The sequence below is a fragment of the Carcharhinus amblyrhynchos genome, chromosome 3, assembly GCF_965287045.1.
Source record: "Carcharhinus amblyrhynchos chromosome 3, sCarAmb.v2.hapA, whole genome shotgun sequence".
Classification (NCBI taxonomy): domain Eukaryota; kingdom Metazoa; phylum Chordata; class Chondrichthyes; order Carcharhiniformes; family Carcharhinidae; genus Carcharhinus; species Carcharhinus amblyrhynchos.
In genome coordinates this window covers 25,862,856-25,878,980 of record NC_137326.1, presented here as the reverse complement: position 1 = coordinate 25,878,980, position 16,125 = coordinate 25,862,856, and positions in this window count along the sequence as shown.

Below are 16,125 nucleotides of genomic sequence, written 5' to 3'. Positions count from 1 at the left end.
CCTTAGCCTCCTCTGTCGTTGCAAATGAATCCTTTGTCACCTGCAGAATGTTCAACGCTTTCCTGATAGATATCCATCCTGGGGGCATTTGTGAAAGAAAAGCTTCATGTCTTTGTGCCAGAAATAGTTGCAACGTCTGATGAAATCACATCCTCTTTTGCAAAGCTCTGGTTCCATCTGTCTGTTTATGCAAGCTAAATCTACAGAGAATCCTCAATGTTCAATTGTTTATTCCTGCTTCATGAAGGCACATTTTCCCCTGATTTCTTTTAATTGTTACTAGATTACCTTTCAAAATATGTCAGTCTTCAATCTTAATTTTCCTCTTCTGAGTCTTAGCATCTCTCCTTTCTTCCCATTCTGCCTTTTGTCTTTAGTCTAATTCCTTCCTAGAATTCCTTTGTTATCATGAATCTCTTCTCAGTTAGTATGATTGTATCGTCCTTAGTGTTTGGGATTAGTCTGAACCTATTCTTAACTTTTGTTTCTGTCTCTTATACCTGAACATCAGAGTGATTTAAGGGAATGAGGCATCTCATTTTCTTCTTCAGATTCTGGAATTTGCTTTTATCTTAATTTATGAAAACCACTTGTGGCTTTAATATGCTATTTACAAGAATCGCGATAACAAAACATCTGCCTCAAGGTTTTGACTATCGTTAAGTTCTTCTTGGGAGCTTTCAAAATTGGATGCCTGAAAGTTGGAAAGCAGTCAGAGACGCAACACAAGTTGGCGCCATTTATTGTCCTGCTCTCACTGGATCATGTTGTTTCTCACAAGATGGGCACCGGAGCGAGGTGACTTCTTGCAAGTTGGGCCCAGCATACCTTCTAATTCTGTCTTTTGATCTTGTTCTATACTCCTAAAACTTCATTCTATACTCCTAAAACTTCATTCTAACTCTTTTAAACTCTCTAATAATTCTCCAATTCAATCTCTTACTGTAACACTACATTCTGCACTCTCTCCTTTCATGGTATGCTTTGTCTGTATAGCATGCAGGAAACAATACTTTTCATTGTATACATGCGAAAATAATAAATCAAATCAGACCAAACCAGATAAACTCCAGCTGTTTAAGAGTTACAATTATAAGTAAATCTGCATTTTAAGTTAAGTTTTAAGCTTATTAGTATCACAAGTAGGTTTACAATGAAGTTACTGTGAAAATCCCCTACTCGCCACACTCCGGTGCCTGTTCAGGTATACTGAGGAAGAATTCAGCATGACCGTTGCACCTAACCAGCACGTCTTTTGGACTGTGGGAGAAAACCGGAGCACCTGGAGGAAACTCACGCAGACACAGGGAGACCATGCAGGCTCCATACAGACAGTGACCCAAGCTGGGGATTGAACCTGTGTCCATGGCACTGTGAGGCAGCAGTGCTAACCACTGTGCCACCATATTTTAACCCCCACCTTCATAAATTCCATCCTAATTTGTCCTAAGTATGCCTTCTATTATCTGTTTTCTGTGATGATTCTGGTAGGTTGCGTGGATTTTAGACACAAATCCAATATTGATTTTCATGTTAGAAAGGTAGAGGTCTATCCTGGTAAACAGCACTGAGTTACTGAACAGATTACAAAGTACCCCATAAGATCATCTGATTTGAGACTAATGTGAAATATGACCCTTTAAATCAAGTTTGCAATGCGGTAGGATCTTTGAAAGTATAACTCAATTTCTCCATCTGCTCAGATCCTGTGCAAATGATGTGTCATTTTTATCTTCCTTGTGTTTCAAAGCAAGTTAAGATGAGGAACTATTATAATGGGCACCTCTCATAAGGTGGCGTATTTAATAGGAGGCATCTCTGATGTGGTATTTTATTAATTGCAATCATTTGTTATTTGCTCATTGAAAACATAGTAAGAAGTCTCACAACACCAGGTTAAAGTCCAACAAGTTTATTTAGCAGCACAAGCTTTCGGAGCTGCCCCTTCATCAGTTATCCGGTGAATGGGCAGTGCTCCGAAAGCTTGTGCTACCAAATAAACCTGTTGGACTTTAACCTGGTGCTGTGAGACTTCTTCTTGCGCCAATCCCAGTCCAATGCAGCATCTCCACATCACTGAAAACATGAGTGACTTTTCAAAGCCTAGGGAACTGATGTGGAGTCTGGATTGCTAAAATGAGGGATTATATTACAGAATCTGGGCAGAATATTAGAGGCAGGAAAAATCAACACTTCATACAGGCAATTTATGGACCTGAGTGTGTGATTAATCCACATGGGTACAGGAGACAAACAGAGGGATATAAGCCATGTATCAGTTCAGGCTTGGTGGGCTGAAGGGCCTGCTCCTGTGCTGTACTGTTCTTTGCTCATGTTTTACAGATCACTCACAGGGAGTAAGAGATGCATTCTTTCCAATGGTTCCATTGGAAATGTGCCAAATGAATGTTTGACTTCTGAGTCATTACTGCCAGACAGCACAATGTGTGGAGCTTTGGAAATATCAACAAAGAATTGGAACTGCAATCAAGATTAGCTGAAGTTGTGGAGTTATGAGAAGGATGATTTAAAATGTGTGCGTGTTAAAATTCATAAATATAGAAATATCAGTGGCACTGACGGTGAGTCATTAGATATAACAATCGGGACTTAATACTAAATTATTTACAGTAATTATAAAAGTCAAATTCTGTTCTATATGTTCATAATTGAAACTTTGTCAATTTTTGAGGATTAAACTATATAATTTCATCTGTTGCACTGTGAAACCTATACTCATGTTGTCTTGATTTTGTGTTTGTTTTGATTCTTTTCCTGGTATATTTAATTTAACCTCTTAAAACCTCAGGACACACATAATGAAGACGATTTGCAAGATGTTCCAGATGTGCTCATTGCTGGCAGATTGGTAATGATAGCTGCTTCCTGGTAGCTAGGTGGTTGTCTTGGTTGTACAACTCAGACAGTGGGCCATCAGAACAATCTGTTCTACAGTTTTTAATCGTATAAAAGGATCTTTGCACAGTTGTTCCACATCAAAGTACTCCAAAAATGGTGGACGTGTATCGAAAGCGCTGTTAAATCTCAGAAAAGAAATCTTGTGCATCTTGTATGGATATTGACGTCTAAAACTGCCATTTCACCACTACTAAAAAGTATGCATGTCATAGGCATGATAAAATAGAATTTTACAAAGTTCATCAATATTTCATTAATGATTTAGCAGTGCACTTAGTATCAAATCACAAGGTTTCATTTATAAAATAATTTCATCTTAAATGGAGGATATGCATCATAATTTTTGTGCAGAGTTTAGAGACTTTGTGAATACTTAAAAGCCTCTTGTCATCAAGAATTTCTTCATTCTAAACTGAAATGCTGCCCTCCGAGCCTGTGCCAATCATGATGCTCCAAATAAACTTTTAAAAAAAGCTTTCTTCCCTATCCTGGATCTATATCCCTCTATTTCCTCCCTATTCATTTACCCATCCAGATGCCTCTTAAATGTTGCTCATGTGCCTGTTTCCACCACGTCCTCTGGCAGCGTGCTCAGGCACCCACCACTCTCTGTGTGAAAAACTCCCACTGTACATCTCCTTTAAACTTTCCCCCTCTCACTTTGCACCTGTGGCCCATTGCAATTGACACTTCCGCCCTGGGAAAAAGCCTCTAACTATCCACCCTGCCTAAGCCTCTCATAATTTTTTAGACCTCTATCAGGTCTCCCCTCAGCCTCCGTCTTTCTAGTGAAAATGATCCTGGTTTATTCAACCTCTCCTCATAGCCAACACTCTCGAGGCCAGGCAATATCCTGGTGAGCCTTCATTGCACTCTCTCCAAAGCTTCCACATCCTTCTGGTAGTCTGGTGACCAGAACTGACACAATACTCCAAATATAGCCTAACCAAGATTTTATATCGTTGCAACACGATTTCCCAACTCTTGTACTCAATGCCCTGGCCACTGAAGGCAAGCATGCCATATGCCCTCTTAATCACCTTGACCACTTCCTGTTCGAACATTTTTTTGTACTCATCTTGGTAGACACCACGAGCTGAATTTTTCGCTCAGGAAAAATGAGAAACCTGACTTGACCATTTCCAGGTTCTAAGCCTCACTGGTGTCTGATGTCTGCTCCCATCCCCACCCCGGTGTGACCTTATGAAAGGCCGACAATGAAGAGGCTGTCTCATGGTTGCTGCCTGATTAAAGATAGCGGGTGAAACAGTGAGTGGGCCTCCCACCACAGACAGCATACAGTCCTCGATGGCTGGCAGCCCCATCATGAGAAGTGAGCGTTGATGAGACAGAAATGGAAGCGCAAGGGCACCTCAAATGCCCACAGTTGTTGGGACCATCGGTGTGGAGGGGGTTTCGGAAACGGAGCAGTGCCTGGAGCCTCTGTGGGCCATCTGCTATGGTGAGATCTTTGTGGATAGCACATAGACTGAGGTGGGCACACCGCCAGTAACACATGTGCAGGCAGAAAGGGAATGAATGACCACCACAGGTGGCACCACAAGTGACCCAACTGCACGATGGATAGGTGGGATGTGGAGTAAAGACTGGGAGAGCAATGGTAAGTGGAACAGATTGACATTTCTGCAGCTGTAGACATGACACCATAATGGTACATTGCCTCCCTGGTGCCAGGGTCAAGAATGTCACTGACCGACTGCAAGACATTCTGAAAAGGGAGAGGGTGAACTGCTAGGTGTTATGTCCACATCGGTACCAATGATGTAGGTAAGGAGAGGGATGAGATCGTGAAAGCACCATCCAGGGAGCTAGGGAATAAATTAAAAAGCAGGAACTCAAAAGATAGTACTTTTAGGATTACTCCAGTGCCACATGCTAGGAATACGAGAATACTTCAGATGAACACATGGCTGACTGGAGAGATGGTGTAAGGGGAAAGGGACTTAGATTGCTGAGGCATTGGGATCGATTCTAGGGAAGATGGGACCTGTACAAGTTGGACAGATTGCACCCCAGCAGGACTGGAACCATTTTCCTTACAGGGGAATTTGCTGGCGCTGTTGGGTAGGGTTTACACCAGAGTGGGGTGAGGTGGATACCTGGAAAGACAGAAGAGAAGGAAACAAAGATAGAAATGAAAGATTAAAGTGGAAAGCTAAAGTGGAAGACCAAGGAAACAAGAGATGGCAGCAAATAGTACAAAACAATGCATAAAAAATGTTTTAAAAAGATAAGTCTAAAGGCACTGTTGTCTGAATTTACCCAAGTAGAAACAGAAGTATGTACAGGGCACACAGGACACAGTGAATTGTGCTGGGATACAGAAAACATTACTTCTGAAAAGCTATAGAGGAATGGAAATACAACAATGGTCAATTTAATTTTGAGGTTATCACATTTGCGATTCAGGTGAAAATATACATATGTTGAGGAGGTTAAATGACTGAGATAGAATACATTGATATGGTAGATTCAGCAAGATGAGTGATCTTTCCTTTTTCATATTTTCTGATTTCATATTTGGCATCATCTTGAGTGCAAAGTCACTCTCAGAACACTAATATAAGTGTAAAAATTTAAAAATTGAGCACCATGAACAATTTTCTGAAAGGTTAAAGGCAAAGTGGATTACAGCGTTGGTCTTTTGTTTTTGGGACCAGGGCTGAGATGGAGCCCAGTCGGATTAGGGCTAAAGTCTCTTTTTGATGACAAAACAAAGCAACTCACTCCACCTCCCCGAAATCATGAGTCTGACTTCCAAATGCCAAAATTTAAGACAAGTTGCCAACGTCACTCCAGGAGACCATAGCAGATTTGGATAATGGGACTGGAACAGTGGTGAATACTCAGTTGAGTTTGAGGTTAAAACACATGGTTGCCAGGATAATGTGGAGAAAATGTCAGGAACTGGATGAAATCAGCAAACAGGCTGGAACTGACTGTCAGACTGCATTGCACAGTCTTGGGTTAAGTGAAATTCCAGATCGTAATATTCTGCCAAAGTTAGAGCATCATTAGAGGTAATACTGTATTGTCACAGTTTCAATAAATGATCGAACATTTAAAAGAGACCAACATAGGCAATAATCACTCACTTTTAATGATGAGAAATCGCTTTATGTCTTATTAATCTAATCAGTCAATTATGATCATGAATGAATTAAAATTGCTACATAAAATGCCAGGTTTATGCATAAACATGACAAATTTGTAAATAATACATCAACTGTTAAACAGGTGCCTGCAATGTATTATGTTGTACAGCATTCCCTCGTGGATTGTCATACAGCACATATTAATCTGAACCTGGCAGTGTATCAAAGACTTGATAAAACTTTCATATGGAAAGATGAAACATGAGAGGATATCCTTGACAAGTATTTGAAAATAATATTGATCTTTCTCTACACCCTAGCTATGACTGTAACACCACATTCTGCACTCTCTCGTTTCCTTCTTTATCAACGGTATGCTTTGTCTCTACAGTGCGCAAGAAACAATACTTTTCAATGTATACAGTTGACGATAATAAATCAAATCAAATCAAATAGAGATCATCATAACTTTGCCCTCCTATTCATTATACTATACTTAGGATTGGGTGGTTGGAATCCACTTTCACATCAGACCTTTGGGAGAAACTGTTTACCTCATTTCCTTTTTTAATTGAATCATTAAGCATTTCCTGGCCAGATGTAGCATCAGCCTGATGTTAAATTCCCTTTGCTCTGCCCCATCAACATGTATTCATCTCAACTTCAGGAAGGCATTGGTACTGTACCATTGCAAATGTTCTACTTTACATACTAATCAATCTTCTCCCTCTCTGGGCAATACTGGCAATTTGGTGCTGAAATATAAGCAACTTTGTACTGCCTATCTGCATATTCAAAATATATGGCCTCTATCGCAAACACAGAGGGGATTTTCATCCCTTCATTATGACTGGTTTCCAATTTAAGTACCAAAGGTGAAAAGGAATGTGCCCTAATCCACTGCAGTGCCCAGTACAGCTAATCAAAGCTGTGATAACTTACCACAATATATAACACTGATTCCTGTCAGTTGTAACATTGCATATTATCATATTGCTAAAATAGAATAATAAATAAAATTTAACATTTCAGGGTCAAAAGTTGTAACAAAGAGTCATCCGGACTCGAAACATTGGCTCTATTCTCCCTCCACAGACACTATCAGACCTGCTGAGATTTCCCACATCTCCTGTTTTTCTTTTAACATCTTAGGGTTTGTGCTATTTCAGAACAGTACATGATTTATGAGAGCATCTGAAATCATGAGTAGCCAGGACAGTCATCGGTGCAAGAAGTGATTCAAGGTGGATCTGTTGAAGCTTAGAGGTGATAAGCTTCAGAAATGGAGACATTCCAGAGTGCACAAAAGGAGGCAGAATTCCTGACGGGAGGTGATCACTCAGATAATGGAAATACTGAGACAGAAAAAGGACAATGGATGACCATCTAGTGAGGCTGGTGAAGAAGGACACAACTGGAGGTACTGCGGCAAACCACTGGCATATGGAGTTGTTTGGTAGTTGTGCAGTGCTGGATAACTGTGATGCAAAGCAGGACAATGTCACAGGGAAGGGTTAATCATGTGCAAATCAATGGCACCATGAAGCAATTAATATCCAACTGAGGAATATACTGAAGTGGGTGAAGATGAATCTGGAAGGGAGTGTGAACAGGTCAAAGTCACGGTTCACCTTTGAACCAGTGACATGTGAGGAGGGGGTTAGGTGGCGTCAGCATGATAAAGTTCGTATGTGGGGAATTTCAGGAGTTAACCTGAGATTTGGAAACTGGATGGTAGTAATTGCACCATAGTCTTACAACCAAGTGCCAGGCGAGTTGAACCAGATTAGATACCAACATTTGATTTGAAGATAGTTTAAGAAGGGAGGGTTCTTGTTTTTCTGAACATCAGTATGAGTTCTGGAGCAAGAGCCTCGGGTGACTGTCTGTGAGAAGTTTGCACATTCTCTTTCTGTCTGCGTGGGTTTGCTATGGATGCTCTGGTTTCCTCCCATAGTCTAAAAAGTGTAGGTTAGGTTGATTGGCCATGCTAAATTGCCCCTTAATCTCCAAAAATGTGTAGATTAGTGGGATTAGCCATGGTAAATGTGTGGGGTTGCAGGGTGATGGGCGATGAGCCAGGGTAAAGGTGTTCTTTTGCAGGATTGGTAAGGGTCAGTACAGACTCACTGGGCTGAATGGCCTCCTCCTGTACTGTGGAAGCACCAAAGCTAAGGTGGGCTTCACCTAAACTGCTGAACCAGGTCCATGCTCCCAATAGTGAGGATAAATAACGATGTGAGAGGATTTGTACCGAAAAACTAGAAAAGGGCAAATATAGATGAAAGATGAGGAACCAATATAAAATAAGAATATAAAATGACCTAAAATAGTTTGCTGGGAGGAAATGGAGTGACAACCTGGAACAGTTAGGAAAACAATTAAGAAGAAAGATAGTGATGGCCAAATAAGACAGAATATAGAAGGGTAAAGTATACTGAAAAATATAAATGTGTCAGGGTAGCAACATTTATATATGAAAAGCATTAGAAAAAAACATGGGATAAGTTGGCTAATTAGAATGAACTCAGTTATCACTGGAAACCACACAAAATCAATGTCATGTTGAAAATGTGCATCCGATAAATTTAACTCAACAGGCATGCGTGAAACTGGAAGCCATGCCTCATTTTAATAAGCTGCCACTGTTCCTCATGCTCTTGTTTGGCAGCTCATCAATTTGGGTAACAACCATTTAAAGGCAGCCTGCACATCTTAAAGGGTCGATGCATTATGCGCATCTGCCCACTGCAGTTTAAAATGGCAAGCAGAGGTGTGTTGCGTTCCGCTAATCCTTTCAACTCTCCTCCTGCTGCCTGGAAAGTCTTCAAGGCATTGAAAGCGAGAGCCAAGAGGCGCAGGCATCCTGGGCAGCTCGGTGGCACAGTGGTCAGCACCGCTGCCTCACAGCACCAGGGATTTGGGTTCAATTCAGGCCTCGGGTCACTGTCTGTGTGGAGTTTGGACTTTCTCCCCATGTCTGTGTGGGTTTCTTCCAGGTGTTTCAATTTCCTCCCACACTCCAAAGTTGCGTGGGTTAGCTTGATTGGCCATGATAAATTGACCCTAATGTGAGGGAGTGAATGTGTGGGGTTACGGGAAAGAGGGCCTGGGTGGGATTGTGGTTGATACAGACAGACTCAATGGGCCAAATGGCCTCCTTTTGTACTGTAGGGATTCTGCGCATGACCTGCTGCTGGGCTTTGATACCAGGTGACCTAATTCAATGACAACATCCATTTGAAGCAGAACTGCTGGACACAAAGCTCCTCACTCAATCTGAAATAGAAGATTCTGTTGCAGAAGACCAGTAGACTGTATGGCATTTCCCTGCTTGTAACAACAGTTGCTGCTCATTCCCTTCCTGTGCATCAGAAGAAGACCTAGCAACGCATTCATTTTATTATACAAACAACTGAAGCCCTTCCCCTCAAATCTGAAAAAAAAGTGTTTTTGCAAACTTTTCTGAACCATTTTCTCACCCATGGAAGTTAAAAAATAAGTTCCTTGATCTTAACAAGATCTTATGCAAGAATGATGATAGGAGTAATGTGTCACTCCCACAGGTACAGGAGTCTAAAACTAGAGGGCATAGATTTAAGGCGAGAGGGGAGAGATACAAAAGTGTCCAGCGGGGCAATTTTTTCACACAGTTGTGGTGAGGGTCTGGAACAAGCTGCTGGAGGTAGTAGTAGACACGGGTACAATTTTGTCTTTTAAAAAGCATTTAGACAGTTACATGGCTAAGATGGGTATAGAGGGATATGGGCCAAATGCAGGCAATTGGGACTAGCTTCGGGATTTAAAAAAAGGGCAGCACGGACAAATTGGGCTGAAGGGCCTGTTTCCATGCTGTAAACCTCTATGACTCTATAACTTATTGTTTTGATTTGGGAATGGCACATGCCTGAGATTTCCTCAGGTCTTCCCCCTGTGAATATTCTCCATGTCCCAGCAATTGATCATAAAATAATGCTTATTAGGTGGCCTTTCCACTGAGGAGTATCAGCCTGTTTCTTGTGACCTAGAAAATGAGTATGATTGATGGCTGTGTCCTGGTGGTTTACCTTTCTGATTCCTGATTATCTCAAATGTATCAACCAGACTTTTGTGCAGATTCAAAATTGCAGTCTCTTGTTTCTTAGAATAGGTGAAAACACTGCAATCCCAAAGAGTTTTTGCCATGGTAGTGCCATGAGGTGGCTTATATTTCAACCAATTGATTTAATGCTATCATTCTCTCTTTGTTCAATGTAGTGCAGTAACCCAATGAAGTTTTGGAATTGTTCTCATTTTAGAATGTAAATAACAATGGTTAAGTCTGGTAGAAGCCATACAGATTGTGTTGCAAACAAGTTCATTTATTAGTCTCATGAGTAGGCTTACATTAACACAGCAATGAAATTACTGTGAAAATTCTGAAGTCACCACACACCAGCACCTGTACAGCAGTGCTAACCACTGTGCCACCGTGCCACCAAATGCACCCTTGATGATTCTATGACTTCATTTAGACCATGCAGATCAGAAGAGGCTGCACATTCATTATTGGTCTGTGCTGGGGCAGCACGGTGGCACAGTGGTTAGCACTACCGCCTCCCAGGGTCCTGGGTTTGATTCCCAGCTTGGGCCACTGTCTGTGTGGAGTTTGCTTGTTCTCCCCGTATCTGTGTGGGTTTCCTCTGGGTGTTCCGGTTTCCTCCCCCAGTCCAAAGATATGCAGGTTAGGTGGGTTGGCCGCGCTAATTTGCCCCTTAGTGTCAGGGAGACTAGCTAGGGTAAATGTATGGGGTTATGGGGATCAGGTCAGGATGGTAGAGTGAACGGTGCAGATTCAAGGGCTGAGTGGCCTCCTCCTGCACTGTATGATTCTATGATTTTAGCTGGAACGGCAACTATGACAACTATAATCAACTTCAGCTCCTCTGGGTTATAAGAAAACAAGGGACACATATTGCAGCTTTTTGAATGCTATCTCCTGTGGTGGTATGCATGTGATGTCATCAGGAAGGATAGGATTGGGTTTAACTGTGACATTTGTCATAACCTATCAACACTTATTGTCAGGGTTCACACTTGAAAAACTTCACACTGAGCAAGTAGACTGAAAAAGACAGGTCCATGCGAACAGTAATTTGAGTTGTAATCTTAATTAACACTTAAACACAATGCAGAGGGAATACTGCACTGCTGGAGATACAGTGCTCTGAATGAGACATTAATGTAAGGTCCAAACTGCCTGATTTTTTTTGGGTGATGCAGAACAACTCATGGCACTACTTAATAAAAGAGCAATGAGTCCTCATTGTATCACTATCAACTGCCATTACTAACCAAAAGAACACCATTTAACAAATCATTCATCTTATGGTTGTATTTGGGTTGTTACTGCTGCAGATGACCACCCCCCCCCATTTAACATGTGACTACATTTTAAAAGCATTTTATTTTATGATGCATTTAAGATGTTCTAACAAGATAAAATACCATGCAGATTTTAATAAAGGAAAACAGTGCCTGCAGGAGAGATGATGGGAAGAAAATCTGAGGAAAAATGAAGCATTAAGAATCCTTAATTAACTTAAGCAGATCATTATCATCAATATGTGACCTTCAGACAGAAATTATCTTGAGGGCCACAGTTTTAAAATGTGATACTTTCTGGTTTTAAGCTGATTTTTTTTTGTTGCAAATATAGACATTTACTTCAAGGCTGCTAATAGTTAAGTTGTCCCCATTCTCTGCCAACTTCATCCTTTCATCATATCTACTAATTAATTATAAGACATCAATTTAGGGTAACACTGTGATTAGCACTGCTGCCTCATAGTGCCAGGGACCTGGGCTTGATTCCTGGCTTGGGTCACTATCTATGCGGAGTCCTCACATTCTCCTCGTGTCTGTTTGGGTTTCCTCTGGGTGTTTCGGTTTCCTCCCACACTCTGAAAGACCTGCTGGTTAGGTGCATTGGCCACGCTAAATTCTCCCTCAGTGTGCCGGCGTGGGAGTCAGAGTGTGGCAATCAGGGGATTTTCACAGTAACTTCATTGCAGTGTTAACATAAGCCTACTTAATGACACTTTTTTAAAAAATATTAAAACATTATCTGAGTGATTTTTATTGCAAAACTATTGAATTGCTTAAAGTAACAACTTGAGGTTCATAGCTCAAAGTATAGTCATTATAATCTTATTGGATACATGCTGTAATTAAGAAATTTTTCACAGTATGAATTATTTTGATTCATTGTATTAGAGTGAGAGCATTATTGATATGGAATCATTGGTGTCTATTGGAAGGGGAAATAATGACTGAATCACTTTAGGTAGCATTGGCAATGTGCCAAAAATGTACTTGCCTGTTTGGCCCCTTTTAGATCTTATTTCACGGCCATGCTTGTGTGCTAACTTTAAAAGACAAACTGTGCATGGCCACAGGGAGGACTGTTGTTCAGTTTGGAGGGAATATTACACTGGGCTGTGAATTGCCACACATTTCTGCAGGATTTGCACAGCTCCAGCATTAGTATTGTAAAAATGGGAGCTTGCTCATGGGTTTTAAGATATTGCCACATTCGCACTGTTGAAGCAAACACTCGCTAGGAAGTTATTGGCACTTTGATATAAGCACCCTTTTAATGATCTGGCCCATGTTTCTGCAGTGTTACTCCACCAGGTGGATTGTAGGTCATTGTGTTCAAAGTGGATCTTTGGATGATAAGGGGACGTCACCACAGTGTGTGAGAGAGGTGGATTGATCCATGGTCAAAGCATAGCAGAGCAGGCTGGTAGGGCCGAATGGACTACTGTAGCCCCTTTTATATTCTTGCAACATGGAACTGAGTTGATGATAGGGAAGTGGTAGCTTGTTAAAGATGCACTCTCAGAAGTTGTTCTTTATACGTGCCAATGTGACTACTTTCTCTGAGAAGCTGTTTACTTTGATAGAAGGGTTGGAACAGAACCCCAATTATAAATAAGGTTGGCACCGTTTAACAACAAATAGTTACAATCAAAATGTATTTTTTACAAATGTGGTTGCAGCAGAGAAAGATTGTTGATTTCACAAAACTGTGATTAACATTGCTTCTTGAATCTCGATTATAGAATCAGGGGAAATAGTTTGACCTTAGATGTGCGAAAGATATCTGAATAAACGTGATCCTTAACCCTGAAAACATTAATTGTTAACCCAGAGAGTTTCTGCTTTAATCACGAGGTTAATGTGAGCTCCCATTTCTGCAGTGTTGTTGTTGTTGGTGTGTGTGTGTGTGTGTGTGTGTGTGTGTGTGTGTGTGTGTGTGTGTGTATATGTTGGGAGGGGGGGTTGGAATCAGCACAAATCATCCAGGAATTTGTGGTACTCGCAGTTTACCGGTTCTCTCCTTATCAGTACAAAGCACTGAGCTGTTTCAATTCGCCTCGCACAGGGCTCGGTAAATCTTTCTACCAAAATAATACTACCAGCGCTTGCTCCTTGGATAAAAAAGGTACCAGGAGACACAATTGGTTGTTAAAGATAATTTGTTGTAACCTTGGATTTTTTTTAAGAATACGATAGTGCTGGTGACATTTCTTTTCACCTGCTCCCAAGAGTTTGAGTTCCTTAAAAGAGGCCAAGCGTTTGAGTTTTTAAGTGTCGCATTTCTACAGTGCAGATGGAGGCCCATCAAGTCTGCACCAACCACAATCCCACCCAGGCCCTATTCCCATAGCCCCATGTATTTACCCTGCTAGTTCCCTTGACACTAAGCAGCAAGTTAGCATAACCAATCCACCTAAGGTGCATATCTTTGGGAGGAAACCAGAGCACCCAGACAAAACACGTGCAAACAACGGAAGAATATGCAAACTCCACACCAGTGTGATCCAAGCCGGGAATCAAACCCAGGTCCCTGGTGCTGTGAGGCAACAGCGCTAACCACTGTACCACCCTTAAGCCTATTGCATCAAGTATTCCCAGGCAGTCTCCCATCCAAATACTAACCAGGCCTGAGTCTGCTTAGCAGCTGAGATCAGACATTATTCAGACTAGTATGGCCCTAGATATACTCAGCAAATGAGCAGGGCAGGAGTCATCTGCTGTTTCTCATAAACTGTTTATTTATTCCCTTCGAGATATAACAGCACCAATACGTTACATATTATACCACATTTACTATTGTGGTGTATCATAACAACAGCCACTTTCAGAATGGAATTCTGAAAGATAAAAGTGGAATTGGTTAGATGAGTTTATGATTATCAAGCCATAAGTTGCTGATAAGATTTGATTAGTTTTTTTTCATTAATTCATGAGACATGGCCATTGCTGGCTGGCCAGTGTTTATTGCCCATCTCTACTTGTCCTTGTTCAGAAGGCAGTTGAGAGTCAGCCACATTGCTATGGCTCTGGTCTCACAAGTAGGCCAGACTAGGTAAGGGTGGCAGATTTTCTTCCCTGTTGGACATTGGTGAACCAGATAGGTTTTTCTGACAATCAACAATGGTTTCATGATCACCAGTAGATTAATTCCAGATTTTTTTTATTGAATTCAAATTCCATTGTCTACTGTGGCAGGATTCGATCCCAAAACACAGACCAGTAACTGAGTTTCTAGGTTAATAATCTAGCAGTAATACCACTAAGACTTCACCTCCTCCAGTTGGGTCTGTATGCTAATTCTATCAGTCAGGTGAACTTTTCCAGTTAGGATTTCATGCAGTGAGAGTAGGCAATGATTAATAAGAAGCTGTTTAACAAGGGTTTATTTACCAAAGGTCGCTACAGCATGGGATCAAAATATATGTTGTATGCATGACCTTGAATTTGTTGCTCTGTTCAATTATTGCTGGGTTTTGTCTGACAGCCTGTTTGAATATACAGTGGAAACTCTGATATAAGAAGTGAAAGTTGCCATGAATTCAACAACCATAAGTTTATGGGTGGGGAGTGAAATGTTCTGACAGACTTTAGCCAATTAGGGTCCAGTTGGAAAGGCAAATGAATTTGAAATTGGGTGAGGCAGTAATTCTCTGTGTACTGTATAAACGGAGAAGTCTTTCTTAACTCTTATTTAATTAACATAAGTTCATTGATATGAAACAGTCATGGATCTACTTTTACAGCACTTTGAATCTACAGTTTTTATGTCAATCCATTTATTCGATCATTAGAGGCTATATGTTGTTACGGTGAGTTTGATCACTTATAAATTTATGTGTGAGCAGAAGTGAGCTTTATTGCATTTTTAAATCCACTAAAATATTAATTAAGTTCATCATTCAGTAATGGAGAGTATGAAGAAAAATTGAATTGTTTAGTATTATGTTTGCTGGAGTTCAAAAGAATAAGGGAGGAATCTCCTATGAAGCTATAAAATTCAAAGACGACTACACGTGAAGTGTGGTAGAGAGGACACATCTAAGGATGTGGGGTAAACCTTTTGGGACAGAGGAGAAATTTCTTCACCAAGAGAGTGGTAAACCTGTGGAATTCACTACCATAGACAGCAGTTGAAGCCAAAATATTGTATGTTTTCAAGGCGGAGTTAGATGTAGTTCTTGGGGTGAAGGGGATCAAAGGCTATAGGGGGGAAAGTGGGATCAGGCTATTGAGTTGGATGATCAGCCATAATCATAATGAATGGCAGAGCAGGTCTGAAGGGCTGAATGGCCTACTCCTTTTCCTATTTTCTATGTTTTACGAATATAAAGCTCTTCACAAAATATTATACATCCTAAAACTAAATAATGTAACAATTTTGAAGGAGAAGTGTAGAATTCATCCATGTTTAAATAGCCTAATCGGGAAACCATGGGTGGGATGCCCAAACTTCTTATTTGGGAGTACATGAAATATTTCTCCATTAATTTGCATATATCTTAAGTTGTGGATACTGACAATCTTAATGTTTTATTTAAGATTTATCCACCAATGAGGCAACAGCAATTAGTATTTTTTCCAAACTTTAGGTCACAAAATGCAGACAAAACAGTGAGTGAGAAACATGAGTGCAAAGTAGGACTAAACTGGTTTTCAGAGCCAGTGGACTTCTGCTTGAAGATCCCTAACTTTGACTCTAAGAATACAGTTTTCCAAAGCACAGAAA